The sequence below is a fragment of the Pezoporus flaviventris genome, unplaced genomic scaffold (assembly GCF_033815535.1).
Source record: "Pezoporus flaviventris isolate CSIRO_AGI_PZ_B2104156 unplaced genomic scaffold, CSIRO_AGI_Pfla_v1 ptg000030l, whole genome shotgun sequence".
In the NCBI taxonomy this organism is placed as follows: Eukaryota; Metazoa; Chordata; class Aves; order Psittaciformes; family Psittacidae; genus Pezoporus; species Pezoporus flaviventris.
The window spans coordinates 5,063,618-5,091,383 of record NW_026892578.1 but is presented as its reverse complement, the minus strand read 5'-3'; the positions used below and the strand labels follow the sequence as shown (position 1 = coordinate 5,091,383).

Here is a 27,766-nt window from a genome sequence, read left to right as displayed (position 1 = left end):
GCCTGTGCACAGAGCAGCCAGGTGGGCCAGGCTGACATGGAAGTATTTCTTCACATTAAACACTGCATCCTAAAGACGGTACCACCTGAGCAAAATCAATTTAAAAAAATAAAAAACATCAGACTGCCATTAATGCGAGCAAATACACCAATGCATACGTAGTGCTGCTCCTCTCTGCTTCAGTCCTCATAATTACTTTCTGCTCCTGAACGCAAGGCTGTTTTCATACCAGCTGTTTATTAACAGAGCTACCGTTTTCCTAAAAGAGCAGTAGAGATTAAGACACACAAAATTATTTCCCTCAAAATACCGTACTGAGTTTGAATGAAAGCCTGCTTCTAAAATAAAATAAAAAACAATCAGAAGGCGGCACTTCCTCCCCTGACACAGCAACCAGCCGGGCACTGCCTGGCATTGCTATGATCACAACACCAGAGATGCGTCTGCCCGGCTGCAGCCCAGTGAACACTCCTCACCCACCTCTCCCAGCTCCTCAAACACCTCCCAGCATTGCTTCCACTCAGAAAAAAGGCTAAAATGAGGGCACAGCCCTCAGGAAAAGGGAACCACCGTCCTCACCAGGACACCAACACCCTGATGGTGTCTTCTCTTTCTGCCTGACCCAGCTGGGCCCACCTCATGGCCAATGGAGTGACAAAGTTCCCAATGCAAAGAAACAAGGAACAAGTTCCCAGCAGGCATTACCACGGCTGCCACACAGCAGGTCAGTGCCTGAGGCCCAAGTGGCAGGCAGGCAGGGCAGGCCCACAGGGGAGGGAGGAGCGCCATGCTGCCAGAGGGAAGCCATCACAGTTCCTGCTTCCTCAGGCCAGCCTCACACAAACAAGCCACCTCTTGTCAGGCTGCTGGAAACTCCAGGGCAGCTAATTCATCCCTGAAGGAATCCCCCAGGAGGCAGGGGCTGGCTCACATACAGACCTTTAACTACACGCATGCACCATATGCCGCAGAAAGTGCCGATCTCAGGTACACACACGTGGAGGACTTAATCTGCTCCCAAGAGCCCTCAGCAGGGAAGATGCAGTTACTAATGGTTTGTCGCCTGTTTTACAGGGCTCCCTCAGAAGAAAACTCATACCTGACATTAACACTGAGGCAGCATCTAATAATAAAGGGGCAAAAGAAAAAAGAAAACCCCACAAGCCCATATGTACTTACTAAACAAAGATGAGGCTAAGGTCTTTGCTGTAAGACTGGTGTGGACATCCTGCTACTAAAAACTGACCAGTACGAGACAGTTTTTGACTGGTGCAGGTTACTGCACCCAGTGCTAAGCCAGGTAAACAAGCAGATGGCTGCCCAGGGGCTCCCCGAGGGGATTCAACACCCAAAGGCAGCCTCATGCACTGTATCTGCAAGGAGATTGCAGTCATGGGCACGTCAAGCGCTGGCGAGAAACAGGAGCAGCATGCACACGCCTCTCCAGTATCACTGAGCAGAAAAGCCTCAGAGAGCAGTTAGCTGGGCTTTCTATTTTAAGACCTGGTATGATTCACATTACCTTGGCTCTAAGTGTTTTGCAGTCTTTACCATATCCACCCTCACGATAGGCTCATGTTAAGCAAGCACTGAAAGCTCTGACATTTCAGAGCTGCAGCACAGAGCAGCCACACATCATGCAGGGAGCCTCTGGCAAAGCGGGCAGCTGCATACAGGTCTCCCAAGTGCTTATCCCACAGCCTCACCGCTCGCTGCCCTTCCTGCTAATGCACACGTGGAGACAAACAGGATAAAAATCCCTGTGATGCACTCAGTCACCAAGTATTGTCCTGCTGTTGTACTGTGATGAAATTGCTCCACAGCCGGAGGGGAGAATGAAAGAAACTAACAAAAGAGTCACTGGTTAATTGAAAATTAGGCAATAACAAGTATTACACTAGTTCAAGTGAAGATGCCACTTTGCTTTATCTGCCTGATGCTGCAAGCAGTTTTCCACTTGTATCTGTTTTCTCTGCTCTCCAGCTGTATTAATGCATGCTTTCCTGACAAAACACAGGTAAGAAACTAGCATCACAGCTAGGAATACACGCAGGAAATATTATCAGAGAAGGAAAGATCTAGAAATGGATGCATTACTGGGATTCCAAAAAACAAATTTTCTATTAATAGCACAGGCAGAAGTTCTCATTTCCCAAAAGACATTTGCTTCAAATAATTGGTTATTTTTTTGGTACTTGCAAATAAAGTAAGTAGCTTTCACCATTCTCTCTGTTTTCTCCTAAGTCTCAAACAATAAAAGAATCAACAGCAGTAGAATGCATTAAATATGTTACCTCTTTTGACTCATTTATTTATTGGTTATAATACTTTGAAGAGGCTAACAACTTCGCTGCAAAGCTTTATATCACTAACAAAGCCTGAAGGATTACAAAAAACAGCAAGCTGCATCTTTATATTCTACTCAAAGGATAACAAAGTAAGAACACAAATATTTTCCTATAGGAAACATGAAGTTGATGACTTGTTTCCTCATCGGACAAGAAATGGTTTTCATTCACAAGCTGAAAATAAACAATCTGGATGCTGAAGTTTTCTTCAAGTAAGAAAAAGGGCACCAAGGGGATCACTGGGCAGGAACATTTAAAGGGGAAGTACTGTCACAGCCAGAACTCAAAATAATACTTGGAATATTCCAAATCACTAGTTGAATACTAACATCCTACTACATTTTCTCACATTTCACACAACACATATGCAACTGCAGTATTTAATTCTCTGTGTCAAAACATCACAACATGAACAAAGATTTACTAGACTTGTTAAAGCACTTTTTTAGTTTGAAAAACTTTCTAAAGAGACAAAAAAACGCCTTAATAAGTAATGAATTTAAATTAATTTTAATGGAAGGTCAATTAATTTCATGTTATGTGCTACAATCTACAATACTACAACACACCAATGATGTTCAGGACTCTTTTAGGCCAACAGATTTAAAACAGCTTTATAAAAAAGTAAGTAAAATTCCAGGTTTCTCTAAATCACCCAACTGAGGTGGGAGAAGACATTATGAAAATGATACTGTGACCAAATAATGTTTGTCCATTTTTATGTACAGAGCAGAGGCAAAAAGAAAAATTACTCTTCCCCCCCCCCCCCCCCCCATTGTAACGCAAAATGCAGCAATGACAAAATAGACAGCAAACTTACTCACTGGGGCTGACACCACCCTGGAAAGGGGAACTAAAGAATGATTGTATTTGCCCAAGGTTTCTAAATTGCCACATCTTGTTTAGGATGCATCACTTGACTGCTTTCTCAAAGACCACATAAAGTTCAGTTTCCTACCAAAGAGCCAAGCTGAAGCACTTTCCTGGTTTTTTGATGAGGGGCCACACTGACCATTAACACTACCCCAAATTCCTCCCTCCTTCCCCCCCCCATTCTTGACTAAATAAACAAGATTAAAATGAGTAAGACTAGACCCCCACCCTTTTGTGGAAAGCATGTCCTTACTTGAGCTGTGCTAAAGCCAAGCAAGTGGATGGAGGTGGCTTTTTTTGGCACAGGAAAAAAGGTGCCAACCCATAGGGTGGATCACAAACACCAGCTGTACTTGAATAGGTGGAGTGAGAAAGTACAGAAAAATACTATCCTTTCCATCCTATGAGGACAAGGAACTATCACAACTGACCTTCCAAAGCTGCAGGGGTGTGAGATAATGAATCTGACTCCAAAGCAGGTCACTTCATCCACTCTCCACCTCTGTACTGGAAAGAATGAAAATGCCTACAAACCATGAAGGCAGGGAGGTGTTTCACCACATCTTTATTCATAGGTAAGAACCCACAACATGCTGCAACTGAATCACATGCTATCAAGAGCAGTAATAAAGTCTCTGCTGAGAAAGAGGGAGAGGTTACAATTAAAAGCGCAACTATAAAATTGAACAAAACAAAACCACCTTTACAGCAGAGTCACTCTCAAAACTCCACAACACAATGCAAAACCTGCACAGTCAATACGTTTTGTATATGCAACTCCAGTTGGTCAGTGAAGTTTTATGAACCTGTAAAGAAGTCCCCCTCTCTGCAGGCTCTTACCCTGTGCAGCTGCAGGGCACAGGGCAGGCTGCAGCTGTATTTGTTATCAAGGGTCTGCAACTGAGAGAAGACATGTCTTAACCTGTGTTTGGGCAGAATAAAGCCACCTGAGACTACTCATCCACTTCCTCAGCTCTGCAACAGTGACCAGTTGTTCACACTGAAGCTGTGACCCAGGAGCAGCCCAGGCATGGTCCATCTGCTCCTTCGGACACCCCTGCCAGGGACACTGAGCTGCCTACCTCAACACCAACTATGGCTCCCAGTTAACATGCACAGCCATGCCACAGTGCCTATGGGATGCTTCTGAAAGGCCTTAAGGTGGTGAAAACAAACACATTCATAAAATGCCTTTAAAAACCAGGTCCTTGGGTATTCCAAGGTGAGCTGTAGCAGAAACTAACAGCACAGAGAGCTCTGCACCTATACAAGAGAGGTGCAAGACCAGCAGCAACAAACATCAATACAAGCCCGTCTGATTTCATTTGCTGCACCTGCTGAGCCACATAAGAGAAAGCTTTATGGACGAGCAACAGTAGTAGGTAACTCATTTGGGCTAAGGGCAAGGAAGTACCTTCTGGAGGGGCACCACTGAAGAAAAAGTATTTGCAGAACATGAACCTCCAACTACAGCTGCAAGAGAAGCATGCAATGGCCTTAGGGCACAAGATTAAACGAACTGAGACTTCCCAGCTGAGAAAGGAAGATGCAGAATAGGAGAGAGCTGCCATAAGTGGTTAAGAAACAGCAAACAGGATGGAGACGCTCACTGCTGCTCATGGTGCAGAAGACAAGGGATACACAGTTATGGAACAAACTTTGAACTAGAGTCGTTAAAAGAAAAAAGTCACTTAGTACAAAATTACTTGGAGAAACTCAATGCTATGGGATGTTGCAGAGGTTTAAAAATAAACAGATTGAAGAGAATTAGGCAAATGGAGGACAAGGGCTATTAAACACAATATGTCATGTCAATCTGCTGGAAATCCCAAAGTCAAAATTTTACAAGAAACAGAGTCTATATGAGCTTTTTAATGCTTTCTTTCCCTAGGTGTCTTCTATTGACCATTATCAGAGACAGTAATTGGCCTAATTCAGTAAAGGAGCTCATCCGAAACCAGACTTGCTCATAACAATTCACCTCTGTGCAGTGGATTTTATTTTCTTAATCTACCAGTTCCCAACCTGACCTCTCTGGACTACAGGTCAGATAGATGGTCCATAGGAACATGGTAAATACTGAAATGAGTGTGTTTATCAGACAAGATATTGATTATGATGAGCACAACCACCAGGGGTTCTGACAGTCGACATGCTGTTTCCCTGAAGAATTTGTTAATCGCTGTTCACTGTAGAGAGCTATTTTGGTCATAATGATTAAATATAAGATTAGCTCACTCTCAGTGTGTTGGAGTTGCTGCCTTTTTTTTCTTTTCTTAAAGAGAAATTAATAAACACTCTGTGCAAATACAGCCTACACGCACCTTAGGGCACTATCCATTCAGGCTTTTCTTTTGGGTTCTCTTCTACTCTGCAAGGCTTCAACCCCTTTAATAACTAGACTTTCAACTCCATGTTTGAAGTTTAAGACTTCACTAAACTGCCATTTTCTTTCATTTTTCCAAATCAGAATAACTAGCACAACGTTCTCATGTGAATTCTTACAGGTTTATTACCCAAAACCTTTCCAAGACACACATCTCAACTTACCCTCTCTCCTCCCTCACAGGGAAATAACCCAGAACCTGCAGCCAGCACTGTGTGCCTGAATTCTATAAGCTAAACCCTTAAAAATCTACTGAAACTACCTAAAAAAAAGTAACCATGCTTAAAATTTTGCCTGCAAAGCCCAAACATGACAGTGACCCGTTTCACCTAAGCCTTTAATTTTATTAGTCAAATCTGTCTGAGGTCATACTTTCCAACTGCAATGGCACAACACATTGTATTACAGCCCTGCTAACAGCACAGAATTAGGTGGGAGGAGAGGCCGATGCTGGTTTTGTATAGAAAGGAATCTCTAAACACTGACCCCTAAAAGACAAAGTGATGGTGCAAGAGTAGTCAAGGCCAAAGCTCTATTTGCAGAAAATCAATCGGTTATGCACAATAGCAACTGCACTGAGATGTTCAGAGCTCAGCTGGAGTCTGTAGATCTGGTTTCTAAATTCAGAGTATCTGACACTGAAAATTAGAAAAAAAACACTCCCCCCCCCCTTTCTTTTTTAACAGTCAAAGCAGAAGCAAGCTTTGAACTACAAGTCTTGAAACCGAGATGACTGCATCTCTTCTCTTTGCCATTCCTTATGATCTTTGGTAGCCAGCCAAATGGCTCAGCTTAGCTTCACTTTCCACATCAATCCCAAAGTTGAATAAGTAATAAAACTTGCATCAGGAGAGGGTTTTATAATCACATTAGAGACGTGCAACAGAGACCGGCTACCTTGGTTCACTTGGACAGCTTGAACAAGGCTTCATAATGAGGTACAGGTGTTAGCACTAATTAGGAATACCCAGCTCACTGCTGACATCAGGCCCTCAAAGCCATGACTGCACTTTAATCCTTTAAGCCACACAAAAGAAAAGCAGAAAGCGGGCAGACAAAAAAGGCTCTGAAAATGCCTCTGCAGAGGATTGAAATATTTTTGCTTACTTAAGGGGAAAAAAAAAAAGAATATAGAAGTGTCACAAAGCTGCAGGAAGTTTACTGTGAAGCATCTGAGCACATAAAAGCACCTAAACCTTGTGCACAAGCGGTTTTTAATTTTAGAAAGGGTATCACTGGGTACAGGACGTATTCATCACAACTATCAAAATTTATATCCAGAGAAGCAGCACAGAATGAAAAGGACTAGAAGCAGCACATGTAAATATTGTGGTAAGATAAAATTACTCTGTCTATGCCTACTAGCCTTCCAAGCATTACAGGATACGTAAAGATAGATTTTAACTGAAATTATTACAAGGAGCTCTGCAGGCTGGAACCTCATTGTTAACAGCTTCTTTTATGACTTCCTCTCCTTTAAAAGGACTTTATACTCCTTTAAAATCCACAAAGCTTTCATTTAAAGGGCAATATCTGAATGTTGAAGGTATACAGGTTCAATTTACACATTGTAAACACCAACACGCACATATTTAGGGTTCTTTAAGTATCAGTTCCTCCTTCACTTACATGCCAGGTCATGAGGTAGATGTTTTCGCTTCAGCTTATGACATCACAAGCTCCTGAAAAAATGAAAGGAGTGCTACTTACGTAGCAGGAGTGACATCAGGCATTTCATGTCTGAGCTACAGCTTAATTTTTGGCAAGTAAGTGAAGGGTGTATTATATTTTTACTGCAATTTTCTCAAGCAAATGATATATCCATAATCTAAAGCCTTAAATCCCATCATTCTAACTTAATATATGAAAAAATGAAATACATCAGCTATATATACACATACTACAACTAAAAGTAAATTCATAACAATAATCTTAAAGTTGGTTTTGCCTTCCTCTTAACACAAATGGGAAGCAACTTTACCAATACCAACAAAACAGAACTTTAATTAGCATTTTCTCTATCTTGTTTGGGGAATAACAAAAAAAGTTCAAGTAGATGCTGCACGCTTATTCAGCTGACTTAAGGAGCTGCTTTCTCCAAATACACCAATGGTTTCTTCCTTCTAGAGGGCCTTCTATGAACTGAGCATGCTTATAAATTCATGGGGGGGAGGGAGGGGGAGGACAAGTATAGAGGGAAAGCTCCCTATGGCTCCTGCTTTAATTCCTCAAGACATTCCTTCAAACCTCTCCTTGACAATCCTGGATAGTTCAGCTTCCCTGGCAGGGATTCCGCTTACTCGCCCTTTTTAATCTAGTTCTCAGCCTTGAGCAACAGCAAATATGGGAATAGAAGGAATTTTTCTCTCCACCAACTGCCCGCATTCACCTCCTGCAGCATTATGCACATGTATGGTTTGTGTCCTATTGTAATGGACATGGCAAAAGCATTAAAGTCGTTACACCCAACAGCTTAGTTGCAGCACTCCTCAGAGATGTCAGCAGTTAGACCAGTGTCTGTCCTGGCAGGCAGTCCACCCCATGCCTTAGAATAAAAAGCTAACAAAAACAGGACTGCTACAAGCTGGGGAACAAAGTATTAGAAAGCAGAAATTCAAGTAAAAACCAAGGAACTGATAACTGCAAACCCTGCCAGAAGAAGAATAAAAGGGGGAGGAGGGGATGGCAATGTCTTTCTAACTGAAATAAGGCAGTTTCTGGCCCAAGCGTCAGCACCATGCTGTAACGTTTCTGCTTCTCCACCCATCTGCAGCACAAGAAGAGGATACCACCACCCATCCACTGAGGAGTGGCACAGATTCTATTACTTAGTACAACTATTGTTGCTCAACTTTGGCTGTGGCATCAAAGGAAAATGTTTCCTTCCAATTGCGGGGGTAGGGGAACACACAGTATATTATAGCTCCTGTATGCTGACCTTAGAAAATTGTAAGGTTTTGGCAAAATTGTCTTTGAGTTTTTTGTCTTTAGGTTTTTTATCTTTGAGCATTTTTTTTTGTATCAACCCAGTTTCCTCTTTCCATCTCCTTTATACAGTCTCTGGCTATAACCCACATTAAGCAATTAATTTTGAGCAATGCTAGAAGATCTGTAGATCAAAGCAGTACCACAGCCAAGGTTGCCAAAACATGAATCACACTATGTGGGTCGAGTTTTTAACTGGAGATAAGCAGATATACACCACTGCTGCCACCACCACATGCATGGCCTGAAGCGATCACAGGGTCCGTGAGCAGGAGACAAAATGCACTTGGCATCGATGGGTGCCTCCAGTCTCTATCCAGAGGGACTCAGCTCGTGTGCAGCAGAAACATGGTTTGCTGAGCTGACACACAACACAGTGAGAGGTGGTGACGAGAGGGACTTGTGCTAAAAGCCCACTGCTGCTCTGCCACAAAACACTGGTACTAATGCTGCTTCTACCCTCTGGCTAAGAAATGCCGAGAACCTCACCCACAAAACGCACTGGGGAAGGGAGAGCAAAGGAAGATACAAAGTAAAGAATGAGTGAGTGGCTGGATCAAATTTTCAAGCATGACTTCGAACAAATTCTTCTTATGAGACGTTTCATTAAGGCCTAATTTTTTAGAGTCCCAACTGAAGCCCTTTAATGTAAGTTTTCCATAGAAACACAAGCAAAGTCCTGGTCGTGGCAGCCCAAATGACATCATTAAAATGCAACACAGCCTACAACTTTTAAGTGTGAACAAAACCACAGCTTTTGCCTCCCCGCTGAACCACAAAACTATTATATTTTTGAACTCCTCATTAAAAACACATTTGTTTGCTCAGTTAAATGCCAAGATGAACTCTGAAATACCAAAAGGTTCAACTAAAAATCTTTTCTTTCTCTAACCCTTACACTACAGTCACAATCTTCAGTCCCAACTTGATTTAGTTCACAACCATATATAAATACACAAGATAACATGAAAGATAGAGCTGACATCACAAATTACCATTCCCCCCTTTTCTCCTTTTATTTTTTTTTGAAAGCCAGTCTTAACATATTGATTCTGAAACACTAAATTAAATCACCTCAAGTTAACGAGCAGGGAACTCTTCCCTAGCAGGTGAAAAGAACAAACAGAAGAGTGCTCCACAGCCTAGAAGGGTGCTAACCCCCCAAATCTCTCCATCAAGAGCAAGTTCAGGAGCAGGGTAAGGATCACGCTGGAGACACTCGCCCTCCTCTCTGCACGTACTGTGTCAACAGACCCCAAATTTCTACTCCTGGTGTGCATTTGAAAAAGCATGAAGGCAGCACCAGAAACTGTGGTGCGGAGAAACAGAAAAGAGAAAAAAAAATATTTAAGGAAACTAAAGGACAATGCAGACACAGAAAAAAAAAAAAGGAAAAAAAGACAAAAAAAAAAAAAAGACCCTGGAAATGCACAGTAGCTTTTCATAAATACTGCCTGGAAACTAAGCATCACCAGGGGAAAAAAAGCATCAGGAAGATTTATTTCTTAAAACACAACTTTTAACAACAGAAAGCCATTTGGAACAAAGACCTATTTTTGCAGTTATCACTACTGTTATACTATCATTCCCTCTGTAATTTACCATAGTACTTGCCAACAGCCAAGCCTCCAAAACAAGAACCGTGCTGGTTGGAACAGCGCTTCATGCTTCTCTCCTTAACCATCCTGCACGCTTCACTGCCATTTTCAATAAGAGAGGGACTCAGGAGAAAAGATCGGCCTGGGTGCTGGAAAAGCGCACCAAGATGGGACCAAGAGCTCAGACTGCATAGCAGAGGCTCCACATCCTCTCCAGGTGTGCCCCTTCCACTGCTAGAAAGCACATTCCAGCACTTATAGCACACATCTCCCCTGACAGAGCTCAAGCCCTTTACCAAGTCTCTCTTTGCACTGGACCCTGGAAGAGATTACCCCTTTCCTCTTTACACAGTTAACTTCATGCTTGAACAATTAGTACGCCTTAGTCTTTTCTCCAGACTAAATAAAACTCCATTTTTCACCCTCTGCTCATAGGCCACGTTTTCAATATTTCTGATCCTTCTAGTTGCTGCTCTCCACCACCTTTCTCGTGCTGGTGCACAAAACCACTGCAAGGTTGTGATGCCCAAATCTGGGTGAAGTCTTCCAGCTGAACCCTTCCCTAGACGTAAAACATTTTTTCCTTGTTACAGAAAACCATTATTTACCGTCTTGTGAGTCACATATAATAATACTGTGAGTGAACTCCAGTGTGGCTGCTTTTGCAACACAACTGCTGCCTCATGTCCTGGCCATAAACAATCACTGCTATTGGGCCCATCGCTCCCAGTCTGCCAGTGTAGACACCAGACCCTCCCATCACAGCTACTTCTCAGCCCCCTGCTCAGCCCTGTTCAACCCCTCCTCCTAGACTCCTTCTTCATGTGTCAAACAACTGTACATTCAAAGCATCTTCTCAAACAGACATACAGCTCCACTCAGTTTCATCTGGGTATTTAATAAGCAGTCTTCTTTCCTTTACCCCCATCATCAATGGCAAATAACACTGGACCTAGCAAAGACCACTTAAATCTCACCACATTCACCTGTCCTGTTTAAACTAATTAGCAACTACCATAGAATAGTTAGGGCTAGAAAGGACCTTAAGTTCATCAAGTTCCAACCCCCCTACCATGGGCAGGGACACCTCACACAAAATCATGTCACCCAAGGCTCTGTCCAACCTCGCCTTCAACACCACCAGGGATGGAGCATTCACAACTTCCCTGGGAAACCCATTCCAGTGCATCACCACCCTTTCAGTAAAGAACTTCTTTCTTATATCCAATCTAAACTTCCTCTGTTTTAACCCGTTACCCCTTGTCCTAATGGGGGACAGGACAAGTCCCTAATGAACAGTCCCTCCCCAGCATACCCTTCAGATACTGGAAGGCTGCTATGAGGTCTCCACACAGCCTTCTCTTCTCCAGGCTGAGCAGCCCAACTTTCTCAGCTTATCTTCATACGGGAGGTGCTCCAGTCCCCTGATCATCCTCTTGGCCCTCCTCTGGACTTGTTCCAACAGTTCCATGTCCTTTTTATGTTGAGGACACCAGAACTGCACACAATACTCCAAGTGAGGTCTCAGGAGAGCAGAGTAGAGGGGCAGGATCACCTCCTTCCACCTGCTGGTCACGCTCCTTTTGATGCAGCACAGGATACGGTTGGCTTTCTGGGCTGCAAGCACACACTGAAGCCGGCTCATGTTCATTTTCTCATCGACCAACACCCCCAAGTCCTTCTCCATAGGGCTGCTCTGAATCTCTTCTCCGCCCAACCTGTAGCTGTGCCTGGGATTGCCCCAACCCAGGTGTAGGACCTTGCACTTGGCATGGTTAAACCTCATGAGGTTGGCATCAGCCCACCTCACAAGTGTGTCAAGGTCCCTCTGGATGGCATTCCTTCCCTCCAGGGTTCATTTTCTCATCGACCAACACCCCAAAGTCCTTCTCCACAGGGCTGCTCTGAATCTCCTCTCTGCCCAACCTGTAGCTGGGTCCAGGATTGCTCTGACCCAGCTGTAGGACCTTGCACTTGGCATCGTTAAACCTCTTAAGGTTGCCATCAGCCCGGCACCTCACGAGCACATCAGGGTCCCTCTGGATGGCATTCCTTCCCTCCAGCGTATCAACAGAACCACACAGTTTGGTGTCATTGGCAAACTTGCTGAGGGCGCACTCAATCCCACTGTCCATGTCAGCGACAAAGATGTTGAACGAGACCGGTCCCAACACCGATCCCTGAGGGACACCACTCGTTACTGGTCTCCAGGTGGACATTGAGCCATTGACCACAACTCTTTGTGTGCAGCCATCCAGCCAGTTCTTTATCCACCGAGTGGTCCACCCATCAAATTGTCTCTCTAATCTGGAAACAAGGATGTTGTGTGGGACAGTGTCAAATGCTTTGCACAAGTCCAGGTACATGACTGCTCTACCCCTGTCCATCAGTTCTGTAGCCCCATCATAGAAGGCCACCAAATTGGTCAGGCAGGATTTCCCCTTAGTGAAGCCATGCTGGCTGTCACCAAGCACCTTGTTGATTTTCATGTGCTTTAGCATGCCTTCCAGGAGAATCTGCTCCAAGATTTTGTCAAGCACAGAGGTGAGACTGACTGGTCTGTAATTCCCTGGGTCATCCATTTTCCCCTTCTTGAAAATGGGGGTTATATTTCCCTTTTTCCAGTTGTTGGGAACTTCACCTGACTGACATGATTTTTCAAATATGAGGGACAGTGGCTTAGCAACTTCCTTTCCGTTTTCTAAGCAACTGCAAACATTTCTATGAGCATTTCACCTAATCCATTTTTCCTTCGCTTGATGCTGGTAACATTCATTTTCTGATAACTTGCATCATCTCCTGTGGAATTCTTAGCTCACAAATGAACTTTCACGACTGAATTAGAAAGCTGGTCTTACGATGCTTCATGTCTACATCACGATAAATAATTCCACAGATGTAACAACTGTTTATGTGAGAAAGGTATTAGAAAATTATAATTATTTACCACCTAATTTTCTTACAGACTGTCTCAGCTACCTAACACATGTATCTGGCTCCCCACAGACTGCCAGTATACACAGATCTCTTACAAAATGCACATGAAGATTTTAATACTACTAAGACAGCATGGGAAATAAGGCCAGTAGTTTGAGATTATAAATAAATCATAGTATGAAGCAAGAAGGTAATGGTATTCTTTCCCCTTATAGTTCTAGAAAAATCATAACAGGAACAAATATACAAATACCAAAACAGTAGCCATCGTATTTAACTGAAGAGACTTCCAGGCAATACTTATCCTAGAGGCGGTAGAAAAGAAAAAGTCACTAAGCTTTAAGAATAGTCTTCTAAAATCTTTAAGTATTCATAGCGAACAGGGTTAGATTTTTGCTTGCAATTCAGTACAAATTCACAATCTTATTGTAAAAATCTAAAGACAGCCCATCTCATCCTAAAGCAGGTTAGAGATGCGGAAAGCAGCTAGAAAAGCCAGCAACTCTCTAGCACCTTCATTTCCTTCCACTGTCACAAAAGTATTTCATTACACCTTTACACAGCAACAAGTCTATTCTTAATAATAGCCAATGCCTTAGTAATTCCAGCAACCAGTTCAAAATTGCTGGGAAAACAACTTCCCACAGCAGCTTACCCCATTTCAGACAAACAATGCAGCAGGATGCCTAGAAGGATAGGTTTCGTAAGGCAACTAACAAGTAACATCAAGCCGTTTTATGAAATGCTCTGAAGTCCTGGGCCTGTAGGCACCCAGATGGTGACCCAATGCAGCAGTTATTCAGTGCATATGTAGTGCCAGCCACTCTGCAAAATACTCAAAACTTATTACTCCCTTGAAATTACTTGTTACACAATATAATTAACATATGCATGCAAAAAAAGTCAGGGATTGAAACAACTGCCCTTATGGGGAAAAGCTACCGAGATCCACATACACACAGGATTTAACTTAAACCACCCAACCTAAGGTGCACACAAAGTTGTTTATAGTCTTCATGTGTCCAGCAGAATATTAACATTAGTGAAACATGGTAGGCATGGGTCTGTAAAAGATGAGAGGTAACGGGATAAATTTTAGGAGAAGAAAAGCGGGGGAAAAGCAACCAAAACAGCAAAACAAAAAATCACCAAACTGAAACCCAAAACTTTAGGCTTAGCATCAAGGAAACATGCTGACAGTCAGAACTGCTGGTCCATATCCCCAGGGGACAGATTGGAGGCTGCAGCTTTGGACGTCTAAACAAAGATTGGACAAGAGTCCTGGTAGTTACACTGCCAAGACAACATGATCCAGCTCAGCATTCCTCAAACCAGCCCAAGGGCAAGACAACAACAAATGGGACTCAAGTATAAAGAGGAGGACTGCACAAAGTGGTTTGTTTGGCCTTTCTGCACCTAGGACTGCACCTAGCCATGCAAACATGTTACTGTGGAGCAGCAAGTACTGTGCATCAGCTACTGCACAGCACATGTGCATATCGCTGCACACTGGTGAGAGTAAAGCAATTCCAAGTAGCTGTTCCACCCATGTGTCTCTCCTCCCTGCATCAGAGACTGAGGGGACATAGAGGGTAATGGTTTCAAACTGAAAGAAGGTAGATTTAGATTAAGCAGTAGGAGAAAATTCTTCACTATGAGGATGCTGAATCACTGGAAAAGGTTGCCCAGAGAAGCTGAGGTTGTCCATGCCCGGCAGTGTTCAAGGCCAGGTTGAAAGGGACTTTCAGCAATCTGGTCTAGTGGAAGTTGTACCTGCCCGTGACAGGAGGCTGGATCTAGATCATCTTTAAGGACCCCTCCAATCCAAACTATTCTATAATACTTTAATATAGAGTGAGTAATGCCGCAGTCCACACACCAGGTCAGGTGTGTGCTCCTCTTTCACGCCAAAATGTTGAGATGTATTACTTAAGCCTGCTGCAAGATGCATCTCTCTGAGGAGTGGGTATTCCCCATGGCAAGTCACATTGCAATGCAGAGGACTGCAGCAGGAGACCACAAATGCACATGGCAGAAGCCTGCAGTAAAACACCTGAACTGGGATATAAATATCAGGGACTGGCAGGAGGCTTCTTGAATCCAGAAGAAACAAATGTAGTTTGGTGCTACCTACCACGAGAAGCTGCAGAACAGGGCTTTGAGCCACTGACCAGCAAAACCAGCCTATTTAGGAGGATCTGGAACAACAAAAACAAAGCCAGTTCTTGAGGAAAGGGAACATGTCTCACTGTTAGACACAGTCACATTTTGGCCAGTTAGATCTTAACTGTCAACCCACTTCATTTGACTTGTACATCCTGTCCTAAACAGATGCGCTTATGTGCATTTTCTAGAGCTGAGTGATAGCTACTTCATGTCGTGTGCTGAAGGGAGGTCTAAGGGAACATTTCAGAAGCAATGATCTAGATGACCTAGAAGCATCTTTTCCCACAGATAATTTCCATAATTTAATGCAGTTATATTTGTGCACAGTTATGGATATCTTTAGTGAAGATCTTAAAATAAAAATAAAAAATAAAACTATTCACCAAGTGTGAGAACCTCTGAAGCATGGTAACAGATGTTATGTTTCTGATGGCACAGCCTTGCCATTCTCATACACCCTGCAGCAAGTCCCATGACCCCACCACACACACGAGAGTCACAAATGCTAAAAGCAACATCACTGTTTCTTGCTGGATCCTCCACGCACTGACAACATAAAAGATGAAGGGCCAGATTTAGACTTCAGACTGAAGTAATATCAAACTGTGCATTTCAATGCCTTCAAGTTACATCTCTGAAACAACAAGAAACAACAAGCCTCGTAATGTTTTAACTCCCCATGCAGCAAATGAAAAGGTCTTTATGGCGGGACTCAAAGTGCCAGCACATTCAGGACAGTCAGCTCACAAACCAAAGAGGAAATGATGCCAGAAATCTCTCCTCTTGCAGATTCAACTGCTGACTTGCAGTCCTGTAAACAGATACCTTCAGGAATCAGATCAGTGCTTAGACCTTTCTTCCTCCTCCCCTCGCTCGCACTCTTCAAATATCCAATTCAGGGTTGCATAAGGCTTCAATGATTGCCACACCTGCAAAGGCCATCCCACATTCTGCACCTTGCCTTCTCAGCCCTCCTCTGTCCATCGAGATTCAGCCTCAATGCCTCCAACCTTCCAAGCCCAGCTACCAGACCCCAGGCCCCTTTCCCTCACAGGACTCTGCTGCTGCTAAATGGAGCATGCAAGTACCCGCAGTTATTCCCCACTGCTCTGAGGGAAGCCCAGCCCACGCAACCTTTTACTACCTATGTTGTGCCATTTAGCTCTGACCACTTACATGCAGGATGGCCACCAGTTGCTGGTCGGAAGCTCATGCCTGAAGCCACCACCAGCTTTTATAACCCAAATGAGCCAGCTGAGCCTCTGTTCCTATTGTGGTCAATGTAAGTAAGGGGAAAAAAAAAAAAACAACACCAAAACCAAACCCACCCACAACTGGTTGGCATCAGCGAGTTTAAAGAAAAGATTCAGAATAATTTACATCTGGATTACAGGGGGAAAGCTAGATCACAGTTAGTTGACAGCAGTCAAGAAAAGACTGTGCCTCCTCTTCTGGCTACATTAAGTTATAATGCTCACCAATGTACAACAGAGGGGTTCATACAGACTACAGAACAGGCATTTTCAAGTTTCTGTAACTGCTGTGGCTACTAGGAATTTGAGTGAATAGTGAATATACTGTGCATTCCTGGACTTGAAGGCAGTCTCAGTGGCCACAGAAAAGTCACCCTCAAACAGCTCACCTCCTATCAAAACATTTAGTCAGTATTCAGCTGAATGATGGTCAGTTTCCAGAGAAACTAAAAGAAAGGCAAGAGAAAAATAACAGTGTTAACTTCACTTGCTCATCACGATCATTTAGAGTACTTTTGACATCCTTCAAAGTCGGTACATTGGTATTTGTGAGATTTCACAAGGAAAAGCCCCCCGTTCTTTCACAGTCAGACAGCTGATCATCAATAGCACACTAGCACTCAAATTTTCACTTCCTCCTGCAAAGAAACTCCATAAATAAATAAAGTACCCAAGCTTTACACTTAGACCGCAAAACACAAGACTTGGAGCACAATCAAATGACAATTAATGAAGCAGCAGACACGAAAACACAGTAAACAAGACTTCATCAACTTCATCCTTTGTGGCTGCAAATTCCACAGCAGTAACCAAAAGACTCCTTCCTTGAAGATGATCCTAAATGGTCAGAAAGAGTTGGTGCTTTTTTACTGCCATGAAAGAGAAACCTGTGTCAACCACTAATCCTTTCCCAAAGCCATTCCTGCTCAGTCAGACAAAACACATGATAAGCTCCAAGTAACGAGCAAAGAAATTTTGGCCTTGGTGGAATCAACAGGAATTAAGGACAGTGCCAAAACAAAGACAGAATTAGCAGAGCATCTATCTGATAAATTTGTGAGCAGAACTCCCAAGCAACAAAATTTGAATTTCTTCTCAAAGTTTCCTGATGCAAATATGTTGAGGAAGGGTGGGAGTTTGCAAGATGGAGTTGCAATGCAAGAGAACTACTCATTTAAAAGCACCCACTGCCAGAAGAGCTGTCAAAAATAAATATGTGACCTTTAATAAAATTGTCTATAAATACACAGACCTTTATGATTTCTAGTAGTTTAGTAAGATTTCTGCTATATAAAGTTATCACGTTTGCAGAGGCCAAGCTTTTGACATTGCTTAGCAAGGGGCTAAACTAGACATAGAGAGACTTGCCACTTGCACTGGTATGGATGGGTTGCATGAATAGGTTTCCACCAGTTCTGAGGCTCCTCACAGCACACTGGTATATCTGCACTTCAGGCATGCAAACAGCACAAATGCCCCCTGTGAACTTGCCAAACCCCATTATGATCCTCCAGAGGGATGAAGAATAAAAATAAAGACAACTTGCTTTAACAGGCTTGCTCCTCAAGAGTTTTGCACTGCTTCTGCTCACCTGGAGCACAAAACCTTCTATAATCCTGCTATAATCCTGTCAGACCTGGAAAGCTCAACAGAGAAAGTAAACATAGGAGCTGAGCTTTTCCTCCTTTGGGAATTGCCATCATGCAGTTAAGCCCACAATTCTTAACGATTTTATCTCTACGAGCCTGTAAGAGGTTATGAACAGGCAGAGGTAGTACAGCATACCTTAATGTGGCATTAAGACCTCTAAGTCACAGATCTAAAGATAGTTCATTATGGCCAAAGTCTGGTATGAGAGCGAAGCAGGCTCAGCTTCTATAGGCCTTGTGTAAGGGCTGAACTAACGCCTTTTATTCAGAATTAAACATGTACGACCAGCCTGATGATTGTAACACAGCTAAGCTAGTGCAACACCTTCGAATTGCTAGAAACACTAGTTTCCTCAATAGAATGAGCTTATTTCAAGAAGTCAAAAAAAAAAAAAAAAAAAGCACTTTGACAGAAAAAACTATCAGATTATTAGAAAGGATTTGATACCTGCATCCTTGTTACTTTTAAGCGCTTTGGAAGTTACCCCAATGCTTTACCACTGTCCTGTTTTTCCAGCAGTTCCTCTTGATACCTAAAAGTATACCTGCTTTTGAAACATACTTATTATCAGTACAAAACACATATCAGCAATTGTGTTTACTTTAAATCACACTGATTCAACTTGCTTAACCAAGCACAACTTACATATGTACAGGCATAAAGACGACAGAAGTTTTTGTTAAATACATAAGCAAAACACTCATCACATCAATACAACAGTTCACTGAGAAGTGTTATATCATGAATACATTTTTTTATACGAATATCAAAAAAACCACTTGATTTTTCAGTGGATGATGCTTTTATACATATGTAAACCCACACATAAGTACCAGCCACAGAAAGTAAACCTCACATAAAAACCCTGACAAGGGAAAAGCATCTCTTTATCAGGCCTAGCAAACCTACTGTTGTGACCTTTTGAATCTTATTCAAAAACAACCACCTAACGAACAAAACAGCAACAACAAAAACCCCAAACCAACCAAACCAAACTTAAAGGTCTGCTAAAATATTTTCAGGCCAACTACAAATAATCTGGAAGTCCATAGAGCCTGGAGTCTGGTACAGGAGACAATTTTAGTTTGACCTACCTGATTTATAGGGTCCCAAGATGACCAAGAGCCACTCGCTAGAAACACTGTTTTCTCCAATGACAAGGAAAAAGCTGGGAAGTCAAGGCAAAAAGAAAAGGGGACAGCCAACCGGAGACCACAAAGGCATCAAAGACATGGCTGGGAGAGATAAGTAGGAACTATAAATCACATTCAAGTTGTTGCGTGCACTTGGGGCTTTTTTTTTCTTCCCCTTTTTAAATTTAGTTTAGATGTTTTTTCCAGCTCTTAACACGCTCGGTACCTCAGAAGTGGACTGTCTGAAATGTGGGAGTCAAGCATGCACAAGTGAACAAGCAGAATAATCTTAATAATCTTTTCAATGATCTTAGAAAGAAAATGAAATGGCACCTGCAAAAGCTATTCGACTTCAGCAACGTAAATTAATACATATCCCTGTTTGCTATTACATGTAGAGGCTTCCAAAAATCTAGAACAAGTACACAGAAGACGCCAAACAAAAGATTTAAGAAAGCACTTAAGCCAGATTAATCCACGTAATGGGAGTCACGGGGCTCTGACTGATACTGAGCCAATTGTCAGGAGCACAAGCTTTCTAATAACTTACGTCCCACCTTCTTAAGTTTTATGGCACTGATAGAGGAAGAAAAATGAAAACACCACATGCCTAGCAAAGAAATATATATATATATCCAGTGTTAAGTAATAGAGGAAAGACAGAATACACAAGGTATCGACACATTAAGTCATTTTTAACCACCTCCTCTTTCACTGAGCTCAGGCCAGAGACTTTATATTTGATAACAGTTGTACCACAGCTATTTCACCTCTGTACAGGCACACAGATCAGATTACACAAAGTCAGATCTTCATCAAAATTGCAGGAGCATACATGGATATAACTTGCTAGTCACTGGCAAAATGATGTCCAATTGCCAGGGCAAGTAAACCCTTTGTATGCTAAGCTGTATGAAAATTCATTTTGATCAAAAATATGCGTACTACCAACTTCAACAGATTTAAACACCTGAAAAATACCCAAATAAAGAAAAACTTTAAAATTTTCACAAAACGTCACTGGGAAGCTATAGTATGACAAAACAAAAAACACACAAAAAACCCAAACAAACAACGCAACAAAACCCAAAAAAAGCTACCTAAACTGATGGATACCAGTTCCAAAGAGCACACAAAACTATCCTGCATTGGTTTTGTTCATACAAAAATGTGGAATTATTTCATTCCAGAGTTTTTTTTCACCTTTTTTTTTTCTCACTCCTGGACAGCAAAAGTGAAGAAGCACAAACCAAAGGAAGGGCAGGGCAGAAAATTAGTTTCTGTAACACAGGCAAACTATTTTGCAAAAAAAAAAAAAAAAATTCCATAAGAATCAATACCTTTAAGGAGTGAACTTTACTTCCTATGTATGCCAACAGCAAAATTCCGATATTGCAGCTCATTAACAAGCACCTTGTATTAAGATCAACGTTGTAGCTCCTCCCTCACTCTTAGCACATTCTGTTGCAGAACTGCAAGTTCAAATTTGTCAGACAAAACACTTCACTTACTTCTTAAGCTTGCTCATTTTATGCTACACTGGAAATGATTATGTTGCTAACATAAGGAAGACTGCAACTTCATTATCAGGTTTAAGTATCTGCCTTTCAGTTGCTTAAATGACAGTCAGTTTGATTTTTGCAGAAGAATACAACTGCTCAGGAATTAAGCAGAAGAGTTGCTAAAACTCCATCCAACAAGGTTAACACTAGCAAAGCCCAGCAATGCTGATGACTGACTGGTAACCTTTCCCTTGCCAAACCACCAGTCAGCAGTTCTTGAAAAAAAACAAACAAACAAACAATAAACTATTTTCTGTGCTTGAAATGAGCATTTCTTCTCATTCCTATCAAACAGCATTTAACAAGGTTTACTTTGCACTGCAGAGTAATCACCCGTTATCACTATTTCCAGTCAGTTACCTGCTGGAAAAAGAACCTATTTGCATGAAGGCAGGAATAGGAGTATGAGTTTGTTACTCCTCTTCCCTTGCAAGTACTAATAAAAGAGGGAGAGGTATTTCTGCTACCTCTTACGCTGAGGCACCTTCTCACCAGATAATTGCTGAGCCTACCATTTTCTCGTGTGGATCCCTAACATGCTCACATGCTCTGTATTTCAGCTCCACGCGGTGTTTCAGGGATTTTTTGTTGGTTGTTGGTTTTGATTCTTTCATAAAGTCAAAACCGGGGGGAAGATATGGCACTATTTCCAACAGTGAGTTCTCGACAGCCACTTTGATATCAAATCTTGCAAATTAACACTGGAAGAATATTAAAGAAATACAAGCAGTTAAAAGCAGAACAACAAAGAATTAAAAACTGCAAGTAATCCCACTAGGGACACTCTTTCCTTCCCTTGACAGGACACACATTTTTCCTTATGTTTTTGTATCCAGCAGTTCAAGATGTTGCATTTTCTATCTAGCAGCAGAACAAAAACACTGCCATTTTATTCTCCTATAATTGATACACAGGGAAGATTTAAATATTTGTGGATAAAACTAGTAACTTTCTCAATCTTACGCTCTTTAAAGCAAGTGTTAGTTAAAAATTGTCCAGTCTGTTAAACCAATACTCACTTTTTTAAAGCAGTATGAATGAAAGCTCACAGTTTGGTTATGACTGCTACTGCTGAACCCAGGACATTATGATTTTTCAATTGCCTGTGAACACCAATGTTATGAACCTAGTAGTGTATTAACCTAATAATCAAACTGCATCTAACAACCAAAATAACTTTAGCAGAAGACTTCAGTCTAACATTTGTAGCAGAATATGTCATTTGCACATTTAAAGAACTGCAGTCATCCAGTACTACATGATAAACAATTTATCACAGTTAAAAGCTATTTAGCATGCAGACATGTCCTATCCAGAAGTTTTCCTCCAACTTCTTATCTACCCAACAGAATGTTCCAAAACAAGAACTACCTGTAAATTTAAACTACCCATAAACAAGAACTACCTGTAAATTTAAAACACAGCTTGGAAAACAGCTCGTAACACAGTCGCACAGAATTAACCATGTGTAGTAAATGCTCTTGGTCAGTTGTTTCGCTTGGCACAGCCTGGTAGGCAGGGTGCCACCCCTCCCTTTGGCATCCCAGCATCTACTACTGCACAGCACTCACCCTTGGAAGCTGTTGGACCTGCTGTGCATCAAACCACTTGCGCAGGTGCAAAACTGCTCTCTAGCACATGAACAAGAGCCACAGCAAAGCCAACCACACAGTCAGGAACTCTTAGCAAATATGAGAGGCTGTCAGAAAACATTTGAGAAGGTTTTTGGTTTTTTTTTTTCAGAACAATGGTGGGGGGAAGGATAAAGAAGGAGCAGAGGATTGGGAGAGCCCTGGACAGCAGATTAGCAAAATAGTACGTAATTCCTTCAAGACCATATGACAAGCATATTCAATTTAGCAACCAGTGTGGCATGTGTATAAACCTGTTTTTTAACATCTCCCTACAGCTTTAATTAAAACACAAGGAGGCATTAACGACACAATATGTTATGTTCGGCATTCAATTCAATAAGCAAGAAAACACAGCTCTGTAATCTAATGCTGTAGCAGGTGTATGTTAAAGAAGGAAAACACTCCAAAGTTTTCAAGCAAAGTTTTAACAAGCTAAAGCAAGCATCCCAGTGTTTCATCCAGGAGAAAGTTATAACAAATAGCAGCAGCAGTCACAAGCTTATACTCCCACCTTCTCCTGCTCCTCCTAACAGGGCGACTTAACAAGTGCCAGTGGGGCCTCCGCATCCACACTCACAGCTCAGGGTCTCTTCCATCTCTTTAAATCCCATTAAAGCTTGTATTACAGCTCTGCAAACGCAGGAGATTTCATTAGGCCCAAGATCACACGTCCCAGAGTGCTCTAATCCCAAAATTCCTTGTCTCCTACCCACTGAAACAAGATCTTAAATGCTAGAAAAGTTCACATGCCATCTAGAAAAGGGTGACTGGGAAGTAAATAAATACGAAAAGAGAGAACAGCCTAGGAAATAGGGAGGTGGTTAGTAATTACACAGACATCTCTCCACAGAAGGCAACACCCAGGCTGTCACATCACACTTCTAATACTTCTTTGCCAGATATCATCTTACAGCTGAAGTTGAAGCATCAGTAAAATTAGTATCTATAAGCACACTTTTCAGGGGTTCTGAACATCAGATGTGCAGTTGTAGCTAGAAGACAGCTTAAAGAAAAGTCATTTTAAAGTGACAGTACAATTGATCATTTAACATGGATAAATTTAAATCACCTCTCACATGCTTTTTTATTTTAAATAGCAGCATTAAGCTAAAATCAACTGTGTGCTAAAATGCAAAATTTCATATAGTTATCTCACTTCTCAGAGGTGCCATCAAGCACTACGGATCTCCAGCATCTCTCACTCCCACCTGACCCAGCCTCCGCCAGCACAAAACCTGCCAGGGCCCTGACATAACATGTTATACACCAGCTCTTCAAGATGCAAATAGCATCTGTTGGCTTCCATTACATAAATATCCCCCGATAAGTGCTATTATTAACTTGTTAGTTTCCATTTTAAGTAAAGTATGTAAAAATTGCACTTATGTCTCAAATTACATGAAGCCTCAAGTGTCATAACCACTTTCAAATCTTCAGAGAAATACCACACGATTCCAGAGGAAGGGTTCCCCTCTCCAGAAATTCAGAAGCCCCTGGGAACCCTTAGCTGCGGCTCCCACAAAAGTTGTGGGAGTAGTGAGAAATTAAGCTGGCATGATCAAACTGCAAGTTTTGGCTAAATCCATTTCTGGCTATAATGCAAGAAGGAATGACACCACTGACCTAGACAGAACAGCAAGGGTTTGGTTATAAAATATATCAAGAGAATGATCTCCACACTTAATAAAATATTAACTTTCAAATTCTTTGTTACTAAATTGCTCTGCATATTCTGAAGCGTACAAAACATTCCACTACCAAACCTATTCAGGTAAGACCTCTCAAAACCTTGAGCCAATTCTAAAGGAGACTTCTAGGGACTAAAGGAGAAAGATGCACCACAGAAACAGAGGTTTATATAACATTTTAATCCATGGATCACAAAAGCTGCACTACAAACATGGGTCTATGCTCCTGGTCTGGATATGTTGTGCTGAGCTAAACAAAAATATACAGACTCCAAACCATGCTCCTTACCTGTTGGGCATAATGGCCAGAAAACAATTTCAAAGATTGAAAAAAGCTACCTGAATAGCCCCCAAGGAGCAACATAGGAGTATCAATTTCAAACTCAAACTCGAAGCAGCTTGAACTGGGTTTAACTTCACTTCTCACCAGCAGGTCTAACAAATCCAGCCATTTCTGCCATGGCCTTGGGCACCTGCCATCGTATCATGCCAGGCAAGAGTTCCCACCAGTCAAGACACCCCACAGGTGAGCCACAGCAAGCTCTTTGGGATAAATGCTCTACAGCACTCAGCACGTGGCAGCTACTACAGCAACCGCACGCATGTGTGCCTGCTGAGGTGTACACATAGAGCTGGACAAGTAAATGAGCAGCCTTTGGAAATTGTCCTAAGTAAGCCACCCAGCTCTACAAGAACTACATGTATTTTAAAAACTACAAGTCTACAGCAACCTCAGGTATCCCAATAAATTCCACATGGAAACTTCCTGATTTTCTGCCACAGGGAGGAAGCCCACAGAACCATGGTGAAAGAAAAAGCTGGGTTCATTCTAACACTTACACTGAGATCCTTTAGCTGCGCCTTTTACATTCACAAAGGATTTTCAGGATTTTAACGAGATCCCAAATTAACACACATCCTTGCCAATAAATGCCACTGCGGATGCTCTTGCATCAGCTCTCTAGTAAATCTTTGCAGGTACCTGCTACACAATGCAAAAATGCAAATAAACAACAAAAAAAAAAAACTAACCCACAGTTGCACTGACTAACCGAACTCAGGGGAAATTTTACTGCTGGCGGAGAGAGGTCTGTTCTGCAAAATGAACCTAGAAAGAGGAAACATTAAATGAAGGACAGGCAATAGAAACAGCTCTTGTTATTTTGATGACTTCTATTGCATCTCAAGCCCAACTTTTGGAGAAGACAGCTTTTTTTTCTGCTCCTCCTAGGCACTAAGAACAGGGCATGTCATGTCCAGTCTGAAAAGAGGTTAGAAGTTCAGCTAAAAAAAAAAACCCAAACAGCCAAACTGAAAATCAACAACAAAACCCAACATAACTTTGGACTCTAAGAGCATTAACTTGCTTTTAATTTGAAAATGCACTCTCTTAACTAAAATTGCATTTTTTCCCTTTAGTATGTGCAGGTGAAAGCTTCTGACGTCCTGCTAAGGAACTCTGTGGCAGGCTTGAAAGTTACACTAGCATGCCTTCATCCAGGTGGGTCCTTTCCTCTATAAACCCACCCAGCTCTCACACTTACAGGTTAGCTCTAACTGTGGCCAAGATACAGCCTTGCTTTGCAGAGATAAGCAGGTGTGCTCGAGATGCTCTACAGAACAGCCCACAATAAGCACCAACATGACGTAAAGAGTTGGCTGCAGATGAAACGTTCCGTGTGCACCAAGACAAAATACAACCCTCTTAACCTTTCAGTTTTAGTGCTAAGACTTTCAGAGAAGCGCAACAGATTCCAAGTTGTTCCTAGTGTATTTTAATCACAACTGGATGCTGTCTTCAGCATCCTGTCTCCTTTAAAGCACTGCACTAATTTAGTGATATTTTAAAGTCCGTAGCTGCTCATTATAACAATTTGTGAATAATAGCTGAACTCTTCAAATAACTATAAATGCTCTTTATAAAGTGTAGTTAAATAAAACAGGAAAAAGCAGCATTTATTCTACCTGTCAAGACGTATTTTGAGGTGCCTGTGCCCCATTCTTCCCACCAATCACTACAGAATTACTTGCAAGTGCCACTTTTGCTACATCCCCTACTGCTAACCGTACTGGGCGCTGTGCGTCCTTTGCAGAAAGACGGGCAACATCCCAGCAAACATCGTGCGAGGGCGGAAGAAGGTTGTATTAGGAAAGCCGAAGACGGGCCCTTCCCGTTCCTATCCCTACAAGTGCACGGTGCTCCTGGGCGCTACCCGCGCCTGCTGCTCATCACAAAACTTACCTTGGCAGCTGCGGGCCGGGCAGCGCTACCTCTTCATTGTCAAACTCAGTTCTAGCAAGTTCCTCGACATACCGGCGGAGCGCTGCTCGGCAGCGGACAACCGCTCGGCTGTGTCGGCCCGCCCGCCCGCCACGCCCAGACCCGCTCCGCTCCGCAGGGCCACGCCGGCTCGGGGACCGCCGGGTCGCCGCCTCTCCGGGCTGCGGCGAACAAAAGGGCGCTTCGCCGGGGGCGCCCAGCCGCTGCCGCACGTTGCGGGCACGGCCTCCCAAGCGCGGGGTCGGAGCGGCGGCCCGGAAGAACAGCCGCAACTTTTCCCTCCGGACGCGGCCGGGGCCGCAGCGCCCACGCCGGACAGATGGACGGGCGGGCAACCCGCCACAGCACCTCAGGGACGCTGCCCGCCCGGCACGGCACGGCCCCCACCACCACTCCCGGCCCCACGTACCCGCAGGACTCGCCGCCTCCCCCCGGTCGCCGCTGCTTCCTCCTCCCCCTTCTCCTGCCCGGCCTTGGCGCCAAACGCCGCCACCGCCTCCCGCCCGCCGCAGGCCCGGCGCCTCCCCCGCGTACAGGCCCGGCGCGGCGGCCCCGGCGGCCCGGCGCCCGCCCCCCGCCCCGCCTTCATGCGGGCAGCCCGGGCCGCGCTCACCTCCCGCCGCCGGCGCGGCACGGCCCGGCGCGCCGCCGCCGCCTTCTCCCGCTCCTCCTCTGCTCGCCGGCGTGGGCGGCCGCGGCCGTCAGGGCTGGCGCTCCCGCCGCGACGACGACGGCGGCAGCCGCTGCCGCTCCTGCTCCTGCTGGTGGTGGTGGTGCCGCCGTCCCGCGCCGGCGCGCATCGCCTCCGCCCGCCCGGGCCCGTGGCCGGCGGCGGCTCCCGCCCTGCGTGCCGGCTGCTCGGCTGGCTGGCCCGCTCACCCGCAGTCAGACCCCACTCCTCCTCCGGCGGCAGCTTCACAAGAGCCCTATTGTATTATTGACACTGCTGGGCTACAGGCCCCGCCTCTTCCCCTTCCCTTCCCTCCCTTGCCGGGCCTTCCTGCCAGCTGCGCCGGCTGAGCCGTCCCCCGCCCCGGCGAGCGGGCGGTGAAGGGCCTGAGGGGGAAGGTCCGCGGGGGAGACCTCAGTAGCAGCTCCTCGGGCGGGCGGCAGGGCTGAGGGGATTAAGCCGTGCCCGGGCGCGGTGAGAGCGGCAGTTGGCTTCCGCCGCACTCAGGCGGTGCTTCTCCCTTTGGGATGTCCAGCGCAGGTGATCAGCAAGTGGCAGTGCCTGGCGCGTGGGCCCAGAGCCATCCGCTGCCGAGACCCAGC

The 27,766-nt window shown here is 43.7% G+C and overlaps 1 protein-coding gene across 7 annotated transcripts in view; it reads right to left on the bottom strand.

The window, feature by feature from the left end:
• JADE3 (jade family PHD finger 3) overlaps positions 1 to 27,444 on the bottom strand; it is a 67,859-nt gene extending 40,415 nt beyond the window's left edge. The window contains exons 1-2 of one of the 7 annotated variants that reach the window (XM_061459772.1): positions 27,108 to 27,444; positions 7,237 to 7,289 (exon numbers count right to left, since the gene is read on the bottom strand). The gene's annotated coding sequence lies outside the window, so the exon portion shown is untranslated. Of the gene's footprint in view, positions 1 to 480; positions 582 to 3,652; positions 3,894 to 7,236; positions 7,290 to 26,455; positions 26,640 to 26,903; positions 26,922 to 27,107 lie in introns of those variants that run through there. The other 6 variants (XM_061459776.1, XM_061459774.1, XM_061459773.1 and 3 more) reach the window with 6 other exon arrangements.
• Positions 27,445 to 27,766: the final 322 nt, after the last annotated feature.